Source organism: Sapajus apella, unplaced genomic scaffold (genome assembly GCF_009761245.1).
Source record: "Sapajus apella isolate SASKATOON/1434 unplaced genomic scaffold, GSC_monkey_1.0 scaffold27, whole genome shotgun sequence".
Lineage (NCBI taxonomy): Eukaryota > Metazoa > Chordata > Mammalia > Primates > Cebidae > Sapajus > Sapajus apella.
The window spans coordinates 13,888,191-13,912,395 of record NW_022436967.1 but is presented as its reverse complement, the minus strand read 5'-3'; positions in this window follow the sequence as shown (position 1 = coordinate 13,912,395).

Genomic DNA, 24,205 nt, shown 5'->3' with positions numbered 1-24,205 from the left:
TTGAGGAAAAATTGAAGTACCTAAAGATATGTATTACATTATAATCTCTCTAAATTTTAAGAATATTTTAAAAATCTATATATTTTAGATATGAATGTGTATATATGTAGTTGAAGATACAAGGTTATGAAAAAACACTAAATTTATTTTAATGTTTTCTCCCTAAAGAATAAAGGAAACACAGAGAAAAACATGATCAAGAGTGATATACAATGGACTTTAAACATACCCAAAATGACTTCTTTAAAAAAAAATGGCAAAAATTAAAATTTGTTAAAACTTTAGTGCTTTTTAAAAATTATTTTTAATTTTTATTATGATTTTTCTTAAACAGAAACTTGCTGTCTCCCAGGCTGCAGTGCAGTAGTGAGATCTTGGCTCACGGTTCAAACGATTCTCCTGCCTCAGCCTCCAGAATAGCTGGGACTACAGGTGGGTGCCACCATGCCCAGCTAATTCTTGTGTTTTTGGAAGAGATGGAGTTCACCATGTTGGCCGGCCTGCTCTTGAACTCCTCACCTCAGGCTACCCACCTTCCATGGCCTCCCAAAGTGCTGGTATTACAGGTGTGAGTGACCGTGCTTGGCCTTATTTTATTATTTGTATGCTTACCTGTCAGTTTGAAGTATTTTACAGATTTTAAAATAGGAGGAAAGATTATAGATATTTAGAAATTCAGTCATAAAGTTTAAATAGCCCATGGTTAAATTAAAAATAATAATAATAAGGAGAATTGAAAGTTATTTTGAGCTGAATTATAATGAAAATACTATTAGAAAAACTTGTGAGATGCAGCGAAAGCAATCTCAGAGGAAAGTGTGTAGCTTTAATTTTTTATGTTGAAGGGGGTTTTCGACCTTAAAAATGTAGAAATAAGTAAAGAAATTAAATCCAAACGGATACTTAAGATAATGTGGTAATTCATGATGTAGAAACAAATAAATAATAAAAATTTTTTGAAGTCAGCATTTTGAAAATATTGATAAAAATTGATAAACTCATAGCTTATAATAAAGGAGGGAAAAACACAAATAATCAGCATTAGGAATGATAGAGAATATGGAACTCCAGATTCCACCGAAATTTAAAAAGTGATAAGAAGATATAATTGAAAAAAAATCTATAAATTTGACAACATAGATTAAATGTTTAAATTTCTTAAAAACAAAACCCATTAATCCTGATCAAGAATAATAAGACATTTTGAAGAGCTCTACACCTGCTGAAAATATTGAAATTAATTATAAGCCTATCTGAAAAAAAAAAAGGCAGTTCAGTTGTGCTTCACTGGTGTTTTCATCAGGCATTTGAAGAAATTGTACATAAACTCTTACAAAATAGAGGAGGAAACACTTTTCAAATGATTGCATAATAGTAAAATAATTTTATATCAAAACTTTATGAACACATTAGAGGAAAATAGCTTGATATACATGGGAAAAATACCATGTATTAAGATGCTAAAAATATTCTCATAGCAGATGTCTTCAACAAGCAGATTTATTCCAGGGCTACAAAGTTGGTTCAACATTCGAAAATCAATAAACATCGTTTACATATTAACAGAAAAAAGAAAATAAGTTCTATGATTATGTCAACTGACAAATTAAAAAATTTGACAAAATTCAATATCCATTGATAACAGGACAATAATGAAAACGCTATTATCAAAACTTATGGGATGCAGTAAAAGCAATCCTAGAGGAAAGTGTTTAGCTCAAATTTTTTATGTTAAAGAGGGTTTTCTACCTTAAAAATTTAGAAATAAGTAGGCAAAATAAGACTACTCTTAGTAAGTAGGAACATACAGAAACATGCTCAATCTGATAAAGTTTCCTTAAAAAAAAAAGAAAAACCCTACAGATAACGTCATACTTAATAGAGAAATTTGAACACTCTCCTAAAATCCGGCACAAAGCCAGGATGTCCTCTACTTTCACCACTTCTATTTAAGATTATAAGGAAGGACCTCATCAGTGCAATATAGCATAAAAAGATCATATAAGATTTGGAAAATAAATTAATAAACCTATGTTTAACCTCTATTAACATGATTATGTCGAAACATATATAATCTTCAGAGAAAACTATAAAAGTGAAAGCCACTATTTTTACAACTATTTATATATAGATTCCATACCATTCCAAACTCTGTTGTTTTTTGCAGAAAGGATGTAACTGGCTATAAAATTTATATGGAAATGCAAAGGACATAGGGCATCCAAATTGATTTTGCAAAATAACAAATTTGGAATATTAGATTTCAAAACTCACTATGAGGGTACAAGACTAAGAGAGAGCACTATTGGCATAAAAATAGAGAAATAACGCTGGCACAGTGGCACATGCCTGCAGTCCTAGCAACTCGAGAGGATGAGGCTAGAGAATTGCTTCAGGCCAGCCTACCACCATAGCAAGACCCTCATCTCAAAGAAAAAAAAATTGAAAGAAAGAATAGAGAAATAGATAAATGGCACAAAACAGCATTCAGAAAATGGTCTAAAATATATCAAAAATAATTTTCAATAAAAATACCAAAGTAAATGGAGAAAAGAAATGTTTTCAATAAATATTTTAACAACCCAACATTTGTGTAAAAAAAAAAGAAACTTGACACATCCCTGTCTTACACAGACATGCCATGCACAAAAATTTTAAATGTATCATAAAATTAAACAAATAATACTTTGAAATGAATCATAAACCTTATTGTGAAATCTCAAGTTATAGAATATCTAGGGGGAAAAATAGAAAATGTATTTGTAAATATGCGGGGTGACAATTCTGAAAGAGGATACACAATGTATTAATTATACATGTTTTTAAAAATGTATAAATTTTAACAAAATACAAACATCTCTTTAGAAGAATTATGAAGCAAGTTAAAGTTACAGAGCACAAAAAAATATTTGTAATGTACATATCTGAAAAAGAATATGTGTCCAAAATAAAGGCAGTCTCTTAGGTCAATAACTAAAACACAATAATTTTTTTAAATGGGCAAAACATTTGAAAACACAGTTTTAAAAGAAGATACACAAATGATCAACAAGCACATGGAAAGATGGTTGACATCTCTGTGTGATCAAGATCTGGCAAGTTGAAACTACCTTAAGGTATTAATTTATGCTGAGTAGAGTGATTGAAATTGAAAAGATTAGCAATATAGAGAGTTGACAAGGATGTATAGTGATTTTAACACTAATACATTATTGATGAACATGTACAATTGCAGAAGCTCTTCTGAAAGCAGCTTGGATACACTTAAACTTTGATCCTGCAATTATATTTCTAATAACTTACCCAAGAGTGCTGAAAATATATGCCTGCAAATGCACTTATACATAAAAGTTCATGAAAATTTTATTCATAATAACCCCAAACTGGAAGTATGGAAATCAGCAGGTTAATTTGATCAGGCTGGCCTGCTTTGCTTGCTTTAAAAATTTTTTACCCCCTTTTCCATGAAGCTGAAGTACCATTGAAGGCTAAAACTTAATCCTCACTAGCTACTTCATAGATAACATTCATAGGTCACCATGGTAATGGTCATTTAAGATACATTTTGGGAAAATGGGCCAGCTCCTATCCAGTTGAAACCCATTGAGACCACTGATCCTTCCACTGGGCCTGCTCATGTGTCCAAGAGGTAACCTGTTGATGTCAGAAGGCCAAAAATCCATCCTCAGATTATACTAGCACTGTCATTTTCTATAGGTATGTTCTATGAAATGCCATGACCCCTGACTAAGCATGCACAGTAAACCTATTACTTCATTTTCCTCCACTGCCAATCATAAATATCCCTAAGCTTTATCTTCAGGGAGGTGAATTTCCAGTTGTTCTCCCGCCTCCTCACTCAGCAGCTTTGTGAAAAATGTTTGTCTTTTCCACAATCCCTGTCACAGTGATTGATCTATTGGGCGCGGAAAGAAGGGATGTGGACCTGCTAACAGTCACTTAAATTGTCAAGACAATTTGACAAGAGAATAAACAAATGTAATATATTTATACAATAGAATACTATTCAGCAATAAAAAAGAATAAACTACTTATCACACAACAACATGAATGGATCTCAAAAACATGCTATGTGAAAGAAAACAGACACAATAAAGTACATTCTACACAATTTCACTTAACATGAAATTCTAGAATAGGAAAAATTAAAATTGTGGTGACAGACATTGTGGGAATTGTTGCCACAGGTAAGGATTATGTAGACTTTATTTAATGGTAAAATGCCCTATATCTTAATAGGAGAATTAATAGCATAAGTGATTACTCATGTCAAGACTAATTAAACTGAACATTTAAAATGCATGTACATTATTATAAGTTAATCATATGTCAATAAAGATGTTCATTACTTGTTTTTAAAAAAGTTACAAGGAAAAAAATAAACACTAATACCTCACAAATGTCATGTTTTACACCCTCTTTTATAATCTCTTTCCTAATTATACAAGTTTACATACTAATGATCATAATATAGATAAAATGTCATATACTTTATTTGCTTCTAAATGATTTAGCATAATTTCAAGCCAAACTAAATTGTTGCCAAATTAAATATATGAAAAGCAAATAGATAAAAATATATAAAACGTAGCATAAACAATACAAAATTACTTGTGGACAAAGAATAAAAGAGAAATACTTATCTAGTAAATTATAAGTTTTGAATTTGATTAATTTCTTGGAATTCTTAACTTTATCCTCTGAAGAATAATTAAAGTAAAAGGATAAAATACAGAATTCTGAAAAAGAAATTTGAATCGCCTTTGATTTGATATTGGCAAAATGAGAGAGTAAGCTCCCTATTGCTAAGAATGGGAAAGCCTCTCCAAAGTTCCCCTCTATTTAGCTGAGAAAGATAGGGTACAGAAGATGACCCACGGGGAGATGTTTCCGAAGATCTCTCCTCTTCCCAGTAGATTTAAAGCTGGAAATACAATCACTTAGGTAATGCAGTTTTCCTTTTCTGCCCTAAGCATTTTGGAATGAACTGCTAATGAGAGCAGCATGCAATGGAACAGACCAGAGTGACTTGCTCTTGGCTATGAGTGAACTATTTGAATCTGAAAGGTTGTTGAGAACTCCAATAAGAAATGAAAATATGTAGCAAAAACAAAGGCAACAAGAAACAGAACCTAATTCTACACCCAAGACTGCACATGGCATTATTGAGCATTCTTCCTGCCACCATGGTGTCCTCAGAATACATTTCTCAGCTGCTAGTGAAGGGAAATATTTCTCACAAAGAAAATAGAATCAAAAATAGTATCTCTTACATCATATTGCCAACAACAGTTCTAAAGAGTTGACTGCTTTATTTGTGAGGAAAATTAAAAGGTGCGTATCCCATAGACAGATATATTGAATAAAAATTAATTACATAATAGCATATAAATGAGATAGTACATAAACAAAAAATGCACAAGCTTTGAAACAAAGCACACATCAAGGAAAAAAACATTTTCTAAGAATGGTTTGTCTAATAGAACTGAGAAACTTTATAAGATTAATGGGAAAATTAAAAAAGGAATTAAAAAATTATAGAAGATGTTATTGATTGTCTACTCAACACAGTATTCTCTCCCTTCTACTTTCTAACATACGTACAAGTTACTCAGATGCCAATTTGGCATCAGTGCAGGCAGAGAAACGTTGTCTTTTTCCTAGACCATGGGAAGAACAGAGAGCAGTCCAAACCGAGTTGTGTCTTCACATTCTTTTCTCACACAGAGTGACTAGACAGGACTCTGTGATTCCACATTCATCAATGAGACATGGGCTAATATGCTGGAATACTTACTTCTGTCAGATTTTCCCTCTCAGAAAACAGGAAAATTTTCTTGAGGAGATATGACTCTTTCTGCTTATTGACTTCTTCCTACCTCATAGCAGTTGTATGATAACATGATGATTGGAGCTGTGAAAACAAGTCTGTGATCATGAGTAAAAAAATTCTGAAGAAAATAATCAGCAAAAGGAGTATTGCAAAATGGCAAGGGATAAAAAGAATTTATGCCCTTGATGGTATCATTCCAGAATTATATCCTGAAACTGTCCACCTTCAGTCCCATTATTTTGTGAGATACATAAATATTCTTATTGGCCAGGCACAGTGGCTCACACCTGTAATCCCAACAATTGGAAGATGAAATCTTGAGGATTACTTGAGCCCAGGAGTTCCAGACAAACTTGAGTAACATAGTGAAATGGGGACATACACACATACATATATATTTGCATATATTATATATATTACACACACATAAATATTATATACATGTATATGTACACACATATATATTATAGTAAAATATATATCTTATAGTAAATATATTATGCAAATATATATTTTACTATATATTACACAAATTTGCATTTCATATATATTTACATTATTTTCCTATATATTTGTATAATATATACATATACATATACATATACATATATACATATATGGTCAAATATGTTTATAGTAAAAGCCACTAGTTCCTTTATATTGACTTCTTATATCCTTTTGTCCACTAGATTTGGTCATGGACAATGGAGTTTTCATTTTATTTTGTTTTAAAAAAAAGGGTATAAAGGTGTTATATTTCCTGAAATCTTTTATCTTTGAGAATTTCTCTCTTCTTTTATATTTGAATAATTGTGGGTCATTTTTTTCTTCTCAAAAGTTATGGATCATTGTTTAATTGTAAGAATTTAACTAAATAACGTTTTAATCAAATGCAGAGGAGTCTGGAGCCAGATAGATTTCCCCCTTGTAAAAGATTTGCATTAGCTGCTTACATGTGTCTAGAATTTTTTAATCTTTAAAATTAAATCAGTAACGCATATAGGTCACAGGTAACAACGGATTTATTTTTACAAACATAATGTGCTTGTTCTGACTACAGATCTACTTTGTTATTTAGAGGAAATTTCTATTATGACACTGAGTGCATTTGCATGATTTTAAACTTAGGTCATGATAATTGTTCCTATGGAAAATTACATTTGTCAACAAGGTTATTTTTTCTAAAATTGCTTTGATGCTGTTTTATTTATTTATGTGTGTGTGTGTGTGTGTGTGTGTGTGTGTGTATTTTATTATTATCTCAGGACTTTCCTACTTTCGGTGGATCAGAGGCCAGCTTTGTCTTTTCTTTCCCTAGATATTTATAATTCACTCATTGTTAGTTAAGTTCTTAATTCTGTAACCTCCTTTTGCACATCACTTTATTTATATGTATGCATTGAGCCTCTGGTAACAAAAAATTATTAACTAACAATGTCTTAAGCAATAAGAACATTTTGAGGGCACCTGTGTGTGTGTGTGTGTGTGTGTGTGTGTGAGAGAGAGAGAGAGAGAGAGACAGGGTCTTGCTCTGTCATCCAAGCTGGAGTGCAGTAGCATGATCAAAGTTCACTGCAGCTTTGACTTCCTGGGCTCAAGTGATCTCTCACCTCAGCCTCCCAAGTGGCTGGGACAGGTGTGCAGCACCATGCTCAGCTAATCTTTAAAAATATAAGCATATATTTTGTACAGATAGGGTCTCACTATGTTGCCCAAGTTGGTCTGGAACTCGGGCTCAAGCAATCCTCCGGATTCCACTTTCCAGTGTTTTGGAATTACAGGCGTAAGCCACTGTGCCTGGCCAATAAAAACAGTTAACTATCTCACAAAATAATAGGCCTGAAGGTAGACAGTTTCAGGATCTATTTCTGGGATGATACCATCAAGGACATAAATTCTTTTTATCCCTTGCCATTTTGCGACACTCCTTTCGCTGATTCTTTTCTTGAAGTTTTTTCACTCATGATCACAAACTTGTTTTCACAGCTCCAAATATGTTGTCATACAATTGCTATGAGGTATATTTTATATAAATGTGTGTATGTATAATATATATTATATGTATATATGTATTAATATGTATATATAATGTATATATTATATATGTGTATTGTATATACATATATACACATATGCATACATTACACAGGTATATAAACTATATGTGTATGTATTACAAATGTACATACACACATATATATTATATATGCATTATATTATATTCTGAAACTCTCTACCTTCAGACCTATTATTTTGTGAGATAATTAAATGTTCAATATTTGTCCTTGCATATGTGGCTTATTTCACTTAACATCATGTGCTCTAGGCTCACGTGTGTTGTCAAAAATAATAGGCTTCCACGTATTGTGGCTGAATATTTTATTGTGTATATATATCACATTTTATCCATTCATCTCATTGATTCTATATCTTGGCTATTCTGAATAGTGCTACAATTAACATGGGAGCACTGGGATCTCTTCAATGTAATATCATTCCCTTTTGATTTGCACCCAGTGATTGTTGGAACATATGACAGCTCTGTTTTCAATTTTTCTAGGAACCTCCATACTGTTGTCCTTAGTGGCTGTACTAATTTGCATTCCTACCAACAGTATGTAAGAGTTCCCCTAAGTCGAAATTTCTATGTCCTTCTCTCATATTTTTCATTTCTATTGTTTTTTAGATTCCGGAAATGCTTTAAAGTACATTTTCTAAATTGCAAATATGAATTTCCTTGGTGTAAATCTGCTTTTTATTCCTTCTAGTGAACATTTTGTTTGGCAATTATTTCCCACTGAATTTCATACTTTTCTTATCCAGGCTTGTCCTTGTTTAACAGAACTAAAGATTTAAGTAATACTTTATATTACTAAGAATAAGGCACAACTATGTTCTACATTTTCTTTTGTGTCATAAACTAAATTCAATTCAGAGAAGGGCTTTCTTCTGAGTCATTACTATTTCATTTCTTTCTCCCTGTTTCATAATGCTTTCTTGACATTTTCTATTAACTCCTGTTAAAACTTGATTTGTTGATATTTATTCCTACTGCAAGGATGGCTGATGCATCATATGTTAAAGTCCTTACTCTAAATCTATTGCAAAGCAAGGAAATGATCCATGCCCAGTATTGGGTGACAGAAAGAACATGGGTTTTGAATTCTCTTTCCACAGTAGTTTCCTGGATACTGGCAGATACAGTTTTACCATATAAAACAGGTAGTATAACAGCTCTCTCATAGTGGAATTTAGCAGATGCTGGTTTTCTTAGTTACTCTGTGTACCTTTTCAAATTTTTTAATTAAACCAAAGACCTACTGAAAAATATGTAGAAAGTAAATTTCCACGGGCCTAGAGTCGTGGTTCAGAGAACAATATGAAACGGGCCAGAGGTTATTATCGCTACTCCCAGGCGTAGGCATTACAGGATTTATAACTGTGACTAAAAAGCTGAAAGGCAAAAAACCCACAAAGTAAGTACTGGAGATCTTTCAATGTGTGGCTTTCCATGCAATGTTAGCCAGAGGCAATTAAGGTCACAAGCCTGGAGAATTAGTTGTGCAGACTTCCGTGGCCAGAGGCCAATGCACACATTGTCAGTAGAAGCTGGTAATGACAATTCCTAGTACATTTTGGCCAAGCCAAATGACGGAAAAGTAAGAGAGGAATGACTTTTAATTGTAACTCATCTGCTTAAACCACTAAGTAAATCTGAGATAAGCTCACGTCTTTCTTCTCATTGCAAAGATGTTAACCTGTCTTACCCCCAACACCCCAAAACAGTCTTGCTCTGTCACCCAGGCTGAAGTGCAGTGGTGTGATCTCGACTCACTGCAACCTCTGCCTCCCAGGTTCAAGCAATTCTCTTGCCTCAGCCTCCCGAGTAGCTGGAAGTTGTCAGAACAACACATAGGATGCCCTTCCGGTGAGCCTGAGGTGAGCAACGGAAGTGAGCCTGGTGGCCTCAGTGCTCCCCCAGTTAGACACTGAGCTTTCCTGAACAAACACAGAACAAATGTGCTCTAGAGAGCCAGAGAACTCTTCCTAAGTCCTTGAGGAGTTGAGCTAGAACCGAACACTTGACATCCCTACAAATCCATGGATCCCAGCAGGGAGCATGCAGATTGGAAGAACAGCAGCACTGCCACATTAAACTCCAAACCAAAGTCAAATTACGTGGCAGAGTTAGGGAGGAAGATCGAGAATTTAGGAGAAGAGCCCAGAAAATGAATGGAAGAAAGGGCCAAACACGTATCGCCGTCTGCATCTAAGAACTGAGGAAAATGGCTAAGGCGATTAGAGATGGGAAACCATTATGCATTAGCTCACCCTGAGCTAATTTTCATAGTCTACTCACACATGCGTTGGTTTGTGATGTATGCGTGCATAGGGGTGTGTGTATAGAATTTCAACTTTCTTAAAAGAATAGACTAGAGGCACATCATAGTGTCAGCTTTTGTTCTAACATTCATTGGCATTAATGTTTTGTGATAGAAATAAAATCCACACTGTGTACATTGAGGATAGGTCTGAAAATGATTCCTGAGTAAAATATAATAATACAATGTTAAGGTGATTAATAAAAATAGTATTTCGCACACATCTGGTACACTGGGTTTTATAAAACACATTTATTTAAAGGCGTTCTCATATTATGTTTCTGATGATTCTTTCAAAATAGTTTTTATTCTTGTTTTATGGATGAGAAAAGTCAAGTTCAGAGAGATGTGATTAGTCCAGGTAACAGCGATTGTAAGTAATAGAGCTGGGATTTTACATAGGTGTTCCTCAATGCAAAGCTCATGATTTCTCTACTTCACTGTAGCAGCAGATGTGGGGAGTTACCAAAAGTCCTCCAGACCTGAGGTAAACCATAAAATTTGCCCAACATTTTTATATTGCAAGTATCCAGGATACACAGGAAAGCAATGGAAACTTTGAGAGAAAAGTCAGCATCTTGCTGAAGCTGGAAGAACCATAAACACTCCACACATCATATATCCAAAAAAAAAAAAAAAGTTCATCTGACCAACTGGAAAATGGTTTAGCAGTTCCTTCAGGAGTACACTCAGAAAACTTCCTTTTAAGAACTTTTACGTGACATATTCACTTGAAATGATATCAAGAAAATGGATGGGTAATAGTGGTGACTCTTAGTCTGTGCTGGATCTGAGCAGACCGCACAAGCTATACAGAAAATAGGGGGGAAAGTTTGAGTGATTAATACGATAGGAATGAGCATATATGCAATGAAGGCCACTCATTAGTTAGTTCCTGATACTTCTGTAAAAGAAAAAAAAAAGCTTTATTTTGAGAAAAGCACTCTCACAGAGAACATGACTGTGAGAGCAAGCACATAAAAAGAAGAAATACAAATAAAAGAAAAAAAAAAAAACAGTGGGAAAGAAACAAATTCCCCTCATGTGTGCAGGTGAATAGAATGTCCTTATTCAAGATTTCAGTAACCATGTGTAGTCAATCTAGAGGTAACGATGCCTTAGAAAGTAGGTGCAGAAGGTAAGCATAGCAGTAGCCTTGCCAGTCTGATGTTACCACGAATATCATCTTCCTTCGTGACAGTAATACTAGGATTCACACAAGTCAGAAAGCTAATCAAAACAGAGATGCCAAAAGCTCCATTTTAAGGCTGAGTTTTCATTCAATCTAATTCCTTTAAATATTCTTTCCTTTGAGTATTTTATTCAACCACTGTTAATTTACCAATTGCACAATTTAACAAACTCTTCTGGGGTAAACGTATAGTATTAGTGAACTAGAATCTCTATAGATTTTTCACTCTCCCTCAAAATATTAAGCCAACAAATGAACTTTAATTAAATCACGCCATGACTTAACATGTATAACTATTACATTCTACTAGAATGACTCAAAGGGTGCAACAATAAAGCAATTGGGTTTTGGTCTCCTATACCCTATTTATTTATTTATTTATTTTACTGGAGTTAATTTTTTCCATACTTGTGAATGAAAGCTTAAGAATGACCTATAACATACTGTTTGTAATAATTCACATGCAATATCATTCTCTTTCCTTAGTTATGCTTATGAAAACTGTGTAAGTTCCCTATTTTAAATGCCCAAACTTGAGAAATCCAGTTTCATAGCAGAGATGTAGAGCAAACAAAAGAGCGTGGCTTCCACACTTACATAAAGGAAAATGCTGGGAAAACTGGAAAATTAACAACTTTTCTCACACACGTTAGAAAAATGATGTTTTAGGGGAAACAACTAATCCGAAATCTGCAAAAAGACAGATACCTGCAGAGAGAAACAGACCTGATCTTAATATTGTAAAGCTTGCATTAATATTGTATTTGGCAATAAAATATTCACAAGATTTTAAAATATTTATTTATAAATTTAAAAACTCATTAAAAATAGCAATTTGTATCAAAAATTAACACATTTTATTTCTTCTTTTCAATCTCATTATTTATAAATATAATAAACCCAGACAATTAAGTTACTTTTTATAACTTGCAACTTTGTATATTTATTAAGGTTTTGATTTTCACTGTCTTCTCTCATATGCAGCCGGAACATTTACCAATTTACTAGTCCCAATTATCCTTGTTAAATAAATCACATTCTATTGCCTTGGACACAAACTTTTCTGCCACTGTTGATTTTACTGTAGTCAATTATTCATACTAACTACATTTTTGGTTCAAAATAACTGTCTACTTTAGAGAGAAAACTGGGAGATGGGTGTTTGGTAATTACCTCTCACACAAAGCGTTTTAGCAGACCAATAAGACTCATAACCAGACAAGAGTTGATGTCTTATATACACCCATCTTCCTTGTACATGTTAAAGTAGCAAATATGAACATATCCATTAATATAAGCCATAGAATAAGTGCTCTGTAACATAATAAGAAGCAAATACACACACACACACACACACACACACACACACACACACACACACACATATAATTATTACTTGGTGACCAAGGTTTTCATGTTTCATCTAACTTAAAAAGTACTTAGTCATCAAAAGAATATTCATTAGTAAACTTCGTTAAACATTAACTTAAGTTCTTAAGGATCTTGGAAATTATATTTGAGTATATTTGTTTCTGAACCACTCTTCAGATAAAATGTTTTCATAATTAAAAGTCAAATTATTTCAACGAAATTTAATATTTTTCAAAATTATAAACATTACAAAGACATTTTCTTACCTCAGTAAGTAAACCAATATAGGAAGCTCAAGGCCTCAGCAGATTAACCATTGTTTCCATGTGAAATAGAAATCTTACTTTTTAAATGCTGTGTTACACTGTATACAGATAAACCCAAAAGAAAAGAATACAGCTATTTCTTCTTGGGCACGGCGGCTCACGCCTGTAATCCCAGCACTTTGGGAGGTTGAAGAAGGCAGTTCACCTGAGGTCAGGAGCTCAAGATCAGCCTGATCAACATGGTGAAACCCAATCTCTACTAAAAAGACAAAAATTAGCCTGGTGTGGCAGTGGGTGTCTATAATCCCAGCTACTTGGGAGGCTGAGGCAAGAGAGTCACTCGAACCTAGGAGGCAGAGGTTTCAGTGAGAATAAGAAGTAAATAAGAAGAAATGAAATAAACCAGATTAAATAAAATAGATTCAGAGATTCACATGCTCTCTTAAGGTTTGTGGGAGATTGTTTTTGCTAAGTAATGCTGAGACTTTATTGTAAGGTTGCATACAGCTCATTAGGCAAGAAATTCTCGGAATCTCCTTTTGGTTTATAGCAATTAGCTGTTTGAATATGGCCTTATATTTTGTAGCAATTAACTTTGTGGAAAAATCCCCTGTTAAATTATTTTTGGATAGCATTCACAAAACTATCAGCAGTTGTTTTCCTATAACAAGGTCTTTGTAGTTTCTCTGGCCTTTTTGTTGTTGTTGTTGTTACAAAATATTTTTCCCACGTACAAGGCCAAGTTCTCATTGCTGCTGAAGTAAGTCAGAGACTAGAAGGACAGGGGTATACATGCATTATGGATGCATTTTCCTCCCTCTTGTGAGTTAGCTGTGAAAGACAAGGAGGTATCCTGACTGCCACAAATCAGCTTGTGACTTGCCATTTAAATACCATTTCTTACAAACGCTACATATCTTAGAAGAGGGAAATCAAATAATGTTCTTTTGTATATTGACAATTTAATTCATATTGGTGAGTCCTCAAAAATTATTTTCAAGTTGTTAAGATAAATTGGGCCTGATTACTCCAAAGAGAATAGGCACATCTCATAATTACTAAGAAATTCAAGTACGAAAGATTGTCATATATCTGTCCATATCTATAGTAGTTTGTATCTATCTATATGCAGCCAGCTGCTCATATCTACCAGAGCTGACCTGGAATACCTCCTCATGGTAAGAGAGTTTGTCTCTTCACTCCCTTTGCCATTATGACTCCTCAGTAGTGATAGGGTTACCAGCACTTAAAAATAGAGAAATATCTGTTTTTTTCCTTTCAGTCAGGAAGCAATGGAAAGCTAACCCGTCCACTTCAAGTGCACTTTGAAAAGAATAGAAAGACAGAAGCAAGATAGGAGACTAAATGCCGGCATATTTTACCACCTACCTGGATTTCAACTTTGGGGAGCCTGTATGCAGCTCGGCAACATCTAGATGAGAGGATTCCTAAGGCTGTAAAACCAAAGGCCTGTCTCTCAAACACACCTTGTTTGGCATACTTCTTGAAGAAGCCCAACATTAGATCAGGATTATGCTCAGATGGAAGCAAACAGCTGAGTTGGAGGCAGTGTTCTTTGTTCTTGTATCCTGTAGAGGATATGAGGATCATTAATGGTTAAAGTTCCTGCTTCTTTGGTGAGAAACTACGGAAGTGTTGAGATGGTCAGTAGGCCTGTGGAGGATCAACATAACCATGAAGGTCTGTGTCTGAACAAATAGAAGGCTAGGGGCAAGGACTTCTCAAAACACAGCAGATGTCATCCAGGCGCAGTAGCACACGCTTGTAATCCCAGCACTTTGGGAGGCCAAGGCAGGTGGATCATTTGAGGTTAGGAATTCAAGACCACTCTGGCCAACATGGTGAAACCCCATCTCCACTAAAATACGAAAATTAGCCAGGCATGGTGAAAATCAGACAGCACATGCGCCTCCCTCCTCCACAGATTGCAAAGGCCACATCTACCTGCATATCATCTTAGAGAAGAAAATGAGAAGGCTGAGATAGTTTGTCTCTAATTTTATGTTTAACATGATGCTGTAAAAGTTCAAATCAAATAAAGTATAACAGGTACTTTAATATACTTCTTTTGTATAAATTTGGATTCATTTTTACCTCAACAAATTAATTCAAAAGAGTCCTAGGCATTTCAAAAAGAAGATTTTTAAGAGGACAAGATACTTAAACTGAAAGAAGCTGAAATGCTAGTAAATTTTAAGTCTCTTTCCCCCTCGACCACTACTCGGTGATGCAAGGCTCATATTAAATAAGTTTAAAAATGGATGAAGCTGCCTTTTCTTTTTCCACCTGAATAATGACAGATGTAAATTTGTGATCTCATGACATAAAGATAAAATAAAAGATATTAGAAACCTGTGTACATATTGGCAGATAAGATAAAGGAAGATATGTATTTTTTAAATTTTTTTGAAACTTGCTTTTTATTTAAAAAGTTATCTGAAAGAAAAATTTAGAAATACAGAAATCCACTCAGAGTTAAAGATTCCATGTATACATTGTGTTATAATATTATTCGGAGTACTGTTGATGAGTAATAATAATATAATCAAGATAATTTAATCATTTAAGCTACAAAATAACTGACATTTTAGTGGCCCATCCTTCTTCATGCGTTATGTAAATCAGTCTCCTTTCACACTAGCTGATAATTGTGTTCTGAGCTATTTGTAGGACTTCCTTTGTGTCTTTGAGGGAGCATAGCAGTCAGCTTCTCTGTGATTAATTAATGCTGTGTCTGCAGGCATGGTACTAGATCTGGGGTCTGCTGGCTATACTTCAGTATCATTTCCAACACACCACCTTGCCAACAAGTTCCTGGAATATAATTTCCAAGTCCACCCCAGATTAAGACATACTGTTTATGAGGATAAGCCTTTCTCACTTCTGCAGTGCCTGGGAAGTTCTATCACTTGTTCTTTTGCTTCTGCTAACAGGAGAAGGCTGCCCAGAAACAGCCAAAATACACTCTTATTCATATAACTTTTACTGCAACTTCAAGGTGATTTTGCAAAGTTGCCAGTGTAGATGAACCTGAGGAAGACCTTCTGTGAAATATATATGATTCCTTATATGACATGTGCAGACAGCACAATAGGCTTTATTAGTAGACAAGAGAGTTACCCATAGAGAAGTTCCCTTTCTCAAATATTGTCTTTTTCACTATTATCTCCACTTCCTTCTTCTTTTGCCGTCTTTTAAACCCCTCAACACCACTTCAATCTAGTGTCTTTTTGCCTTTAGGAAATGTTAACTCTTCCTACACTAACAAAAGAAACTCTTCTAAATTCCAAAATGGCTCCCCTAATAGAATAGTGAGCAACATACATGTCTTAGTTCAACTCTCTACACAAGGCATAAGTAAGTGAGAATTTTCAGGCCTAGACTTTAATATGGACACCATTAAATAGATTCTTAAATGTTGTGTATTAAGCTGTTTATTTCCTGCATATGGATCTGATTTGGTGTGAACATTCTCAGATGTGTTCTTAGACACTTAATGTTATAAGCACCATAAGGTACTGTTGTAATTAGTGGTTAAGAAAAAAAGATCCTTATTACAAAGGCCAAGTGATTAAAGAGAAGCTAACAACAGACCTCGTCTCAATGTTTTGGTTTCCTTTGTAAATAATGACAATAAGTGGCATGCATCAATGACTCACATCACTGCCTCAATACTCATAAGTCAAGGCAGCTGCAGGACTACCAGTCACAATTTGAATTCTAATTACCATTACCTATGTTGTTCTATAAGCAAATAAGTAGTAATTTTTTGGCTCTCAAATACAATTTTTTAATTCCATATTTGCTTTTATATGAACATGATACTTGAAAGGTTCAAATTAAATGAATCATATGCACTTTAATGTATTTTTATGTATAAACTTGTGTCATTTTTACCTTGAGAAATTTTAAGTTAATATGGATGACTTAGTATATATTTAAATAGCATTATAATTGGTATAAAAGATTGGTCATATTGTATGTATATAAAATAACAGTCAAAATAATAGCAAGAGGTAGCAACAGACTGAAAATGACTTAAGCAAATAACAAAAAAAATTACAAAGCAAGAAAAAAGATAATATATTCATTGGTGTAACTGGGCAGATTGCCTTCAAGACTGACTGTATATGCAGGCTTAACCGATGTCATCAGTGCTCTCTCTATTAGATTTATTGGTGGTAAGATCTGACCTTATGCTGGCAGATTCCAGTCCAATAGGAAGGGCCTCTCTACAACAGACATCTTATTTTGGAGGGGATTTCTTTCTGGCTTTTATCGGCCTGTCTTATGCTCTGTGTCAACTCCACATTGATCACTGTAACTGGAGATATGCAAGGTCACAGAGTTCCCTAGAGATAGGATAAGACACCAATTCAGAGTAAGAAAATTATAATTCCTCCCCTCACCCAAATTAGAGCAATATTACTAGAGGAAAGGAAGGCAGGTGATAGGAAGGAGAGAATGCCACTATCTTCATTCACTGACTCAGTCCACAGTTATTTATCATACGTTTATCACAAGCAAAACATGATTCTTGACAATGAGGAATAAGCAGTGGCTCAGACAGGAAAGCCCTCCTGAAGCTTTCATTTTGTTGAGGAGAGACAGTAAGCATATAAATACTTAAATATCCCATGATAGGCAAAGCATAGATAAGGGCTCTAAAAAAAGGAAAGGAATAGAGAGTGGTGGGAAGCATTATGTTAAATGAGGTGGTCCTTAAACAGTACAGGCACAACTTATTTTATTGTGCGTCACTTTAGTGTACTTCACAGATACTGTATTTTCTTACAAATTGAAGGTTTGCAGCAACTGTATATGGACACTTCCTGTCTGTCTCTGTCACATTTTGGTTATTCTCACAATATTCAGAAGACTGTAAATTAATTTCTAAATGTTGAATGTGTTCTGACTGCCCCACCAACCAGCTATTTCCCCATCTGTCTCTCTCTTCTCAGGTCTCCCTATTCCCTGAGACACAACTACATTAAAATTAGGCCAATTAATAACCACATAATTGCTCCTAAGTGTTCAAGTGAAAGGAATATTCTCAGATCTTTCACTTTAAATCAAAAACTGGAAATGATGAGGAAGGCATGGCCAAAGTCAAGATAAACCCAAAGCTAGGCCTCTTTGCCAGTTAGGCAAGTTGTGAATGTAAAGGAAACTACAGTTCTACTCCAGTGGACACAGGAATGATAAGAAAGCAAAATAGCCTTATTGATAATGTGAAGAAAGTTTGAGTGCTCTGAATAGAAAATCAAACCAGCCACAACATTCCCTTAAGCCAAAGCCTAATTCAGAGAAAGCTCCTAACTTTAGTCAATTCTACGAAAGCTAATAGAGGTGAGGAAGCTGCAGAAGAAAAATTGGAATCTAGCAGAGATTGTCTAACGAGGTTTCAGGAAAGAAGCCATCTCTGTAACATAAAATTGCAAGGTAAACCAGCAAGTGCTGATGTAAAACCTGCAGCAAGTTATACAAAGATCTAACTAAGGAATTGATGAAGGTGTTTACTTCCTTCATCTAAACAACAGATACTCAGTGTAGATCAAACAGTCTTATTCTCAGAGATTTTGCAGCAAGCTTGTGTCTGCTAGGAGGCCTTGTTAGCAGCCAGGCAAGTAATAGAGAATTTTTCTCTTTGATAGTTCTTGATGATACTTTGTTAGACAAGGGAATTAGTTAGTGTTTGAGGTTCTGTTCTTCTCAGCATCATGCTGATTATTCAATAATTAATGACTCTACAGTTATTTCTCCTGAAGTTACAGAACTGAGAAATGCTGGGGAAAGTTTACCCACCCACCCCTACACTGCAAAAACAAAAACAAAAACAAAAAAAAGGGAAAAACCCGAAGTGGCACAGGTGTCCCCTGCTAAATGGAAGAATCACACAGTGGGAACTGTTCATATGATGTCTGGTCTTGTTAGCTGCTTCAGTGTTTAAAAGGATACTTGTAGGCATGAAAAAGAAGTCTTTTCATTACATCGGTTAATCTGAAAATTTGCTCCAGTATCTTTCACTTACTTTCTTCCGTATTATTTACTATTGTTCCAATGTGTCTATTATTGAGATAATGATTTAGGAGTCAAATAATTTCTGTACCTTTCTATTTATTCATTCATTTATTCAATAACTACATAGTATGAGAGACTCTCAGACAAAGTAATGATACAAAAAGATGAGTAAGACACTTTCCTTACATTCAAAATTCAGAATGTAATGGATAAATAGAGAAATAAATTAGTTACTGTAATGCAAGATAGAATATAAAAAGAAAGATCATATAATGGATATTTTTTGGGTGTTTATTCAAATCACAGTTTTCTGAGAATTGTCTTTTATCCACATGCATCCCCACATTCCCACAGGTGTGATCTTCCACAGGCAATCCTGTAACATGTTTCCTGAAATTTTATATTAGATCCAAAATGGACATTTAACACAAGATGGAACTTGGTGTTTAGAATGTTAAGATCCAAACAAACTGGGATGGTCTTTTAAAATAGAGTGACATAAACTTGAGAACTTTTGGGATGCTTAGGTTTACATAGAAGCAGATAAATAATCTGATACTTAAAGAGAATTAAGCAACTATAAGAAGAAAAGAAGTGATGAGAGATTGTGGGGAACAGTAGAGGGATAGAGAAGGCATATTGTTTGATTACTGAACTTTCTAGTTCCTGGTTGCACTGCCATGTGCAGTCCAGGTGTACCTCCTACCCTTGGGTGAGACTCCTTATTTCAGATTCACCCTCAGTTTTTTTTTTTTTTTTTTTTTAAATGATGTTGCTACTTGAACTATTTCAAATGTTTTTACTTTGTTGCAAAAGAAGATATGTGAGAAGCTTTTAATACTAACCAAGTATTTTTTAAATTTAAATGCATATTGAACACTATGCTAAAAGCTACATACTTGCATTATCTTACTCTGGGAAGGGTATAAATAACTCAGTCCATTTTACCGATGAGGAAATTGACACTCTATAAGGTAACAACTAAACACACAGGATTTGTTTCTGGGTGCCAGACTCCAGGGCCCAAGTTTTTTTTTTTTTGAGACGAGTTTCGCTCTTGTTACCCAGGCTGGAGTGCAATGGCGCGATCGCAACCTCCGCCTCCAAGTTTTAACAATTCAACTCCACGGCCCTTTAAACTTTTTAAAGAGAAGGATAGATATTTTCTATGTTATTGTCATCATTGAGCAATGAAATGTTCTGGATGTTATTTAACGAAACAAAAGCAAGATTTTTCTCATGTAAATGGGTACAAATGTCACAATCATTACCACTTGGTGAGTTTTTAAATTAAAAACAAACAAACAAAAAACATGTCTTCTGTATTCTTATGACACCAAGAGCTGCAATAAAATGTAAGAACATAAATTTAATTAAAGCGAATGAAGTTCCAGTGCTAGTTTGGGCCATTTGCTTAACATCGATGAGCCTTGATTTCCTTTACTGCAAGATGGATAATAATGAGGTCTATTTGAAGGGCTTCCTGGAAAACCAAAATGACTACATATATTAAATGAATATTTTATGTACCAAGCACACAGCATATGCACAATAAATGATAGTTTTCCCTCTTTCCTTTCTTTGTATTTCTTAATTCTTGTGCATATAATTCCTACTCTTCTTGAAATCCAAAGACTTTCTTTTAATGATGAAATATCAATTAAGTATATGTCATTTTAGGTACCAGGGAAAACATATATTAATTTATATAATCCTCTAAACCTATAATGTAGGTAGTTTGCATTTTTAAAAATAATCTAAATTTTAAAGTGTTTAAATAGTATTATCTGAGGTTATTGACCAACAAGTGTAATGTTTGAGTTTGATATACCTATATAGACCTGCATTTACATCCCAAAACTACTATTTACTTGAAGATATCTTTCATAAAAAATATATTAAAGGCATATATTAAACTTGAATTCTTTTTATTAGTAGAAGAATTGATTAGAGCCCAATCAATATAGATGAAAGAATAATATTAGACCAGTGTGGATTTGGTTCTGGTATCACATTTTGTTTTATTCATTTTTTTAAATTCCTTGTCGTATCTATCTGTTGGCAGCAAAATATTTTAATACAACTATCAATTTATTTGTTCAACTTTTTCATAAAAGAGATCCTGTTTGTTTTATTTTTAAATTTGGGATCCGGTGCATATACGTACAGGTTTCTTAAGTGGGTATACTGTGTGATATTGAGGTGGAGGTATAGATGGTCCTGTCACCCAGCTAGTGAGCATAGTTCCCAATAGGTAAGTTTTCAACCCATCCCTCCCTTCCTCTCTCCCCACTCTAGTAGTTCCTAATGTCTATTTAACCCATGTTTATGTCCATGTGTGGTCAATGTAAAACAGATCTTTTAGAATTAAATGTTCGTCAGTTTATTTCTAAAGTTGTATTTCCCTCCAAATGCTCTGTATAATGCTTGTAATTAATATATAAACAGTTTCTGTAATCTTTAGTTTAATATATGTTTTATTAACTGTGAACTATTTTCTCTTCTGATACAATGATTAAAAAAATGCTTTAACATTTTTTGGCAAGAAGAATATTATCCTCAATAAAAATTCTATAAACATCAATCTCATTGGGTAGAAAAACTGCTTCCATGATACTGTATGGTAGTCTAGGGCATGTTTTCTCAATCACTTCATGACAAATATGGAATACTTCATGCAAAAAAAAGTTATAAAGACTTGAACTGAGTGATAGACACACGGAGATTAAGAGGGTGCATTTGGGAGCTATTTGAGAGATGAAATCTAATGAGTGACTAAATGAAGAAGTACAAGAAAGAGGGAGTTTTCACAATGACAAGTAGTTATGTTTTTTGACAGGAAGTATGGGAGGAAAAAGAATTCTTCTTTTGCTTTGTCTTAGTTAAAAATAAAGAGCTTAATGTAGTTTTGACATATTGGACATACTCCTGCAGTGAATTCAAGGTAACAGTTTAGGAAGCAAGCACGAGAGCTAAGTAAAAAATTACAGCTGGAGAATCATTATAAGTTGGGCTAAAATTAGAGCTAATCAATATGAGAGAGTATAGAGTAAGAACTGAAGACAAGAAATGTGAGTGATTTTATTTTAAGGATGTTTTATTTCAATGTTTTTAAAAATATTTCTATGTAAAATTTTGCTTCATGGGCAAATAGTAGATTTTTTTCATGCTTAAGGCATATATATTCTAACCAATAAGATAGCATGGTCTTTTGCAATCTCTAGCATGTACAAACAAGAAGGAATCACAGGCAAATTTATAAAATCGATTTTTAGACTGCAAAATTCAGTCAGTTTTTTTAATATATTCTGAATGTGTATAAAATTAACATATTCAATAAGGGTTCATTTCAGTTTTTCGTCACTGCATAAAAACAAAACTAACTTATGACTTAAGATGAGGCCCATCATCTATTTGAACATGATTTTGAAACTTGCTAGCACTCAGTGAAGACTGTCTCATGAAATAATGGTCCAGGACCCTTGAAGTGGGTGGGAGAATCCATTTCCAAGATGGTTCCCTCACACAGCTAGCAGGTTGGTGCTGGTTACTGACGGGGAATTTAGCTGAGGTCTCCATTGTCTTCCATGTAGGCTTCCTCATGTGCCTACTCGATCTTGGGTTCTGAAAACAAAAAATAAATGTATCTATTTCTCTTAATATTTATTCTGTATTTTTTAGTGAAAACAGCTCAAGGTCTGGTCAAGATTCAAAAAGTAAAAAAAGAGTTCCCACATTCTTGTGCTGATAGTAACGAAGAATTTGAGGCCACTCTTAATCATTGTGGTCTTTGTTCTGTCCACAAATTATTACCAACACTCATACTTCCTCAAATCCTCCCCAAATCTTTAATATTGCGTATACATTATGGCACTAAAATCCAGAATCTCATCATCTAAATCAGATTCAGGTGCATATGGCAAGCTTCAGTTGTTGCAGTTCCTCTAGATTTAAAGATCTGCAAACTAAAGTGAAAAGTGAGTTACTCCATGCACTCAACAAACCATAATGTATTAAAGGCCAGAGAAACAGAAAACTCAATTCAAAAACAAGAAAAGATGGAGGCATACTTTGATGACCAATCCACAGCTTGAAAAATTTGGACATATGCTCTCAGTTGCTCAATTATAATATAGTCATTCTTCCTAGAAGTGTCTCTTGGTTCTGCTTTTGGGGCTCTTGTTTTATTACTTTGAGTTATGTTTGCTTTTCTATGAGATGTGGTACTTGAGATTGCAGCTAAGGCGTTTTTGACTCTGCTTCCTGCCCATAACATATTGGGAGTCCAAATTTTTCTTCATTGTGAACTGTTACTAAGATTACAGTGCAATCTATAAAAAATTATTTTAAAATGAGGCCTTCCTGTGTATAAGATTATAATCCATCACATTAAACAAAATCTACAACTGCTGATTTCTTCAAGACGGACTATTTTTACTTTGTTCTGAGAGACAGGGTGCTATGAGACAATATTCCTAAGAGACAAAACCTGCTATTTAGCAGATAGATTTAAAGGGATACAACCTGGTGATTCTTACAGATACTTTTGCTTAGCCAAGAAAGTCTGCTGAGCACCTCCTTCAGTCTTCCTGTGGTCTTACTAGACGTGGATTAATTTGTTTTCTGCTTCTTTAACAGAACACCTGAAATTGATATTCAATAATTAACAGAAAATTATTAGCTTACAGAGGCTGGGAAGTCCAATATTGGGTGTTGGGATCTTGCAAAGACTTTTTTGCTGCATCATCACATGGCAGAAGGCAGAAGGGCAAAAGAGAAAAAAAGGCTAAATTCACTCTTTTATAACAGCATTAATCCCATCAATGAGGGTGGAGCCCTTATGGTCCAGTCCTACCTCTTGAAGATCCCATTCCCACTGCTCAGCATTGTTACATTGGCTGTTAAATTTCAACGTGAGCTTTGGAGGGCACAAACATTCAAACCATAGCAAGATGTTAGAGCTACACTATTGAACATAAGCCCACAAGTTTAAGACAAGGTCTTACATTTGATGCTTGTCCTGAGCATATTTCTTGCATTGTGAAATTTTGCTGCCTCAAGAGGTTAAGAATGAGAAAAAGTTTTATTTCCAAACCTA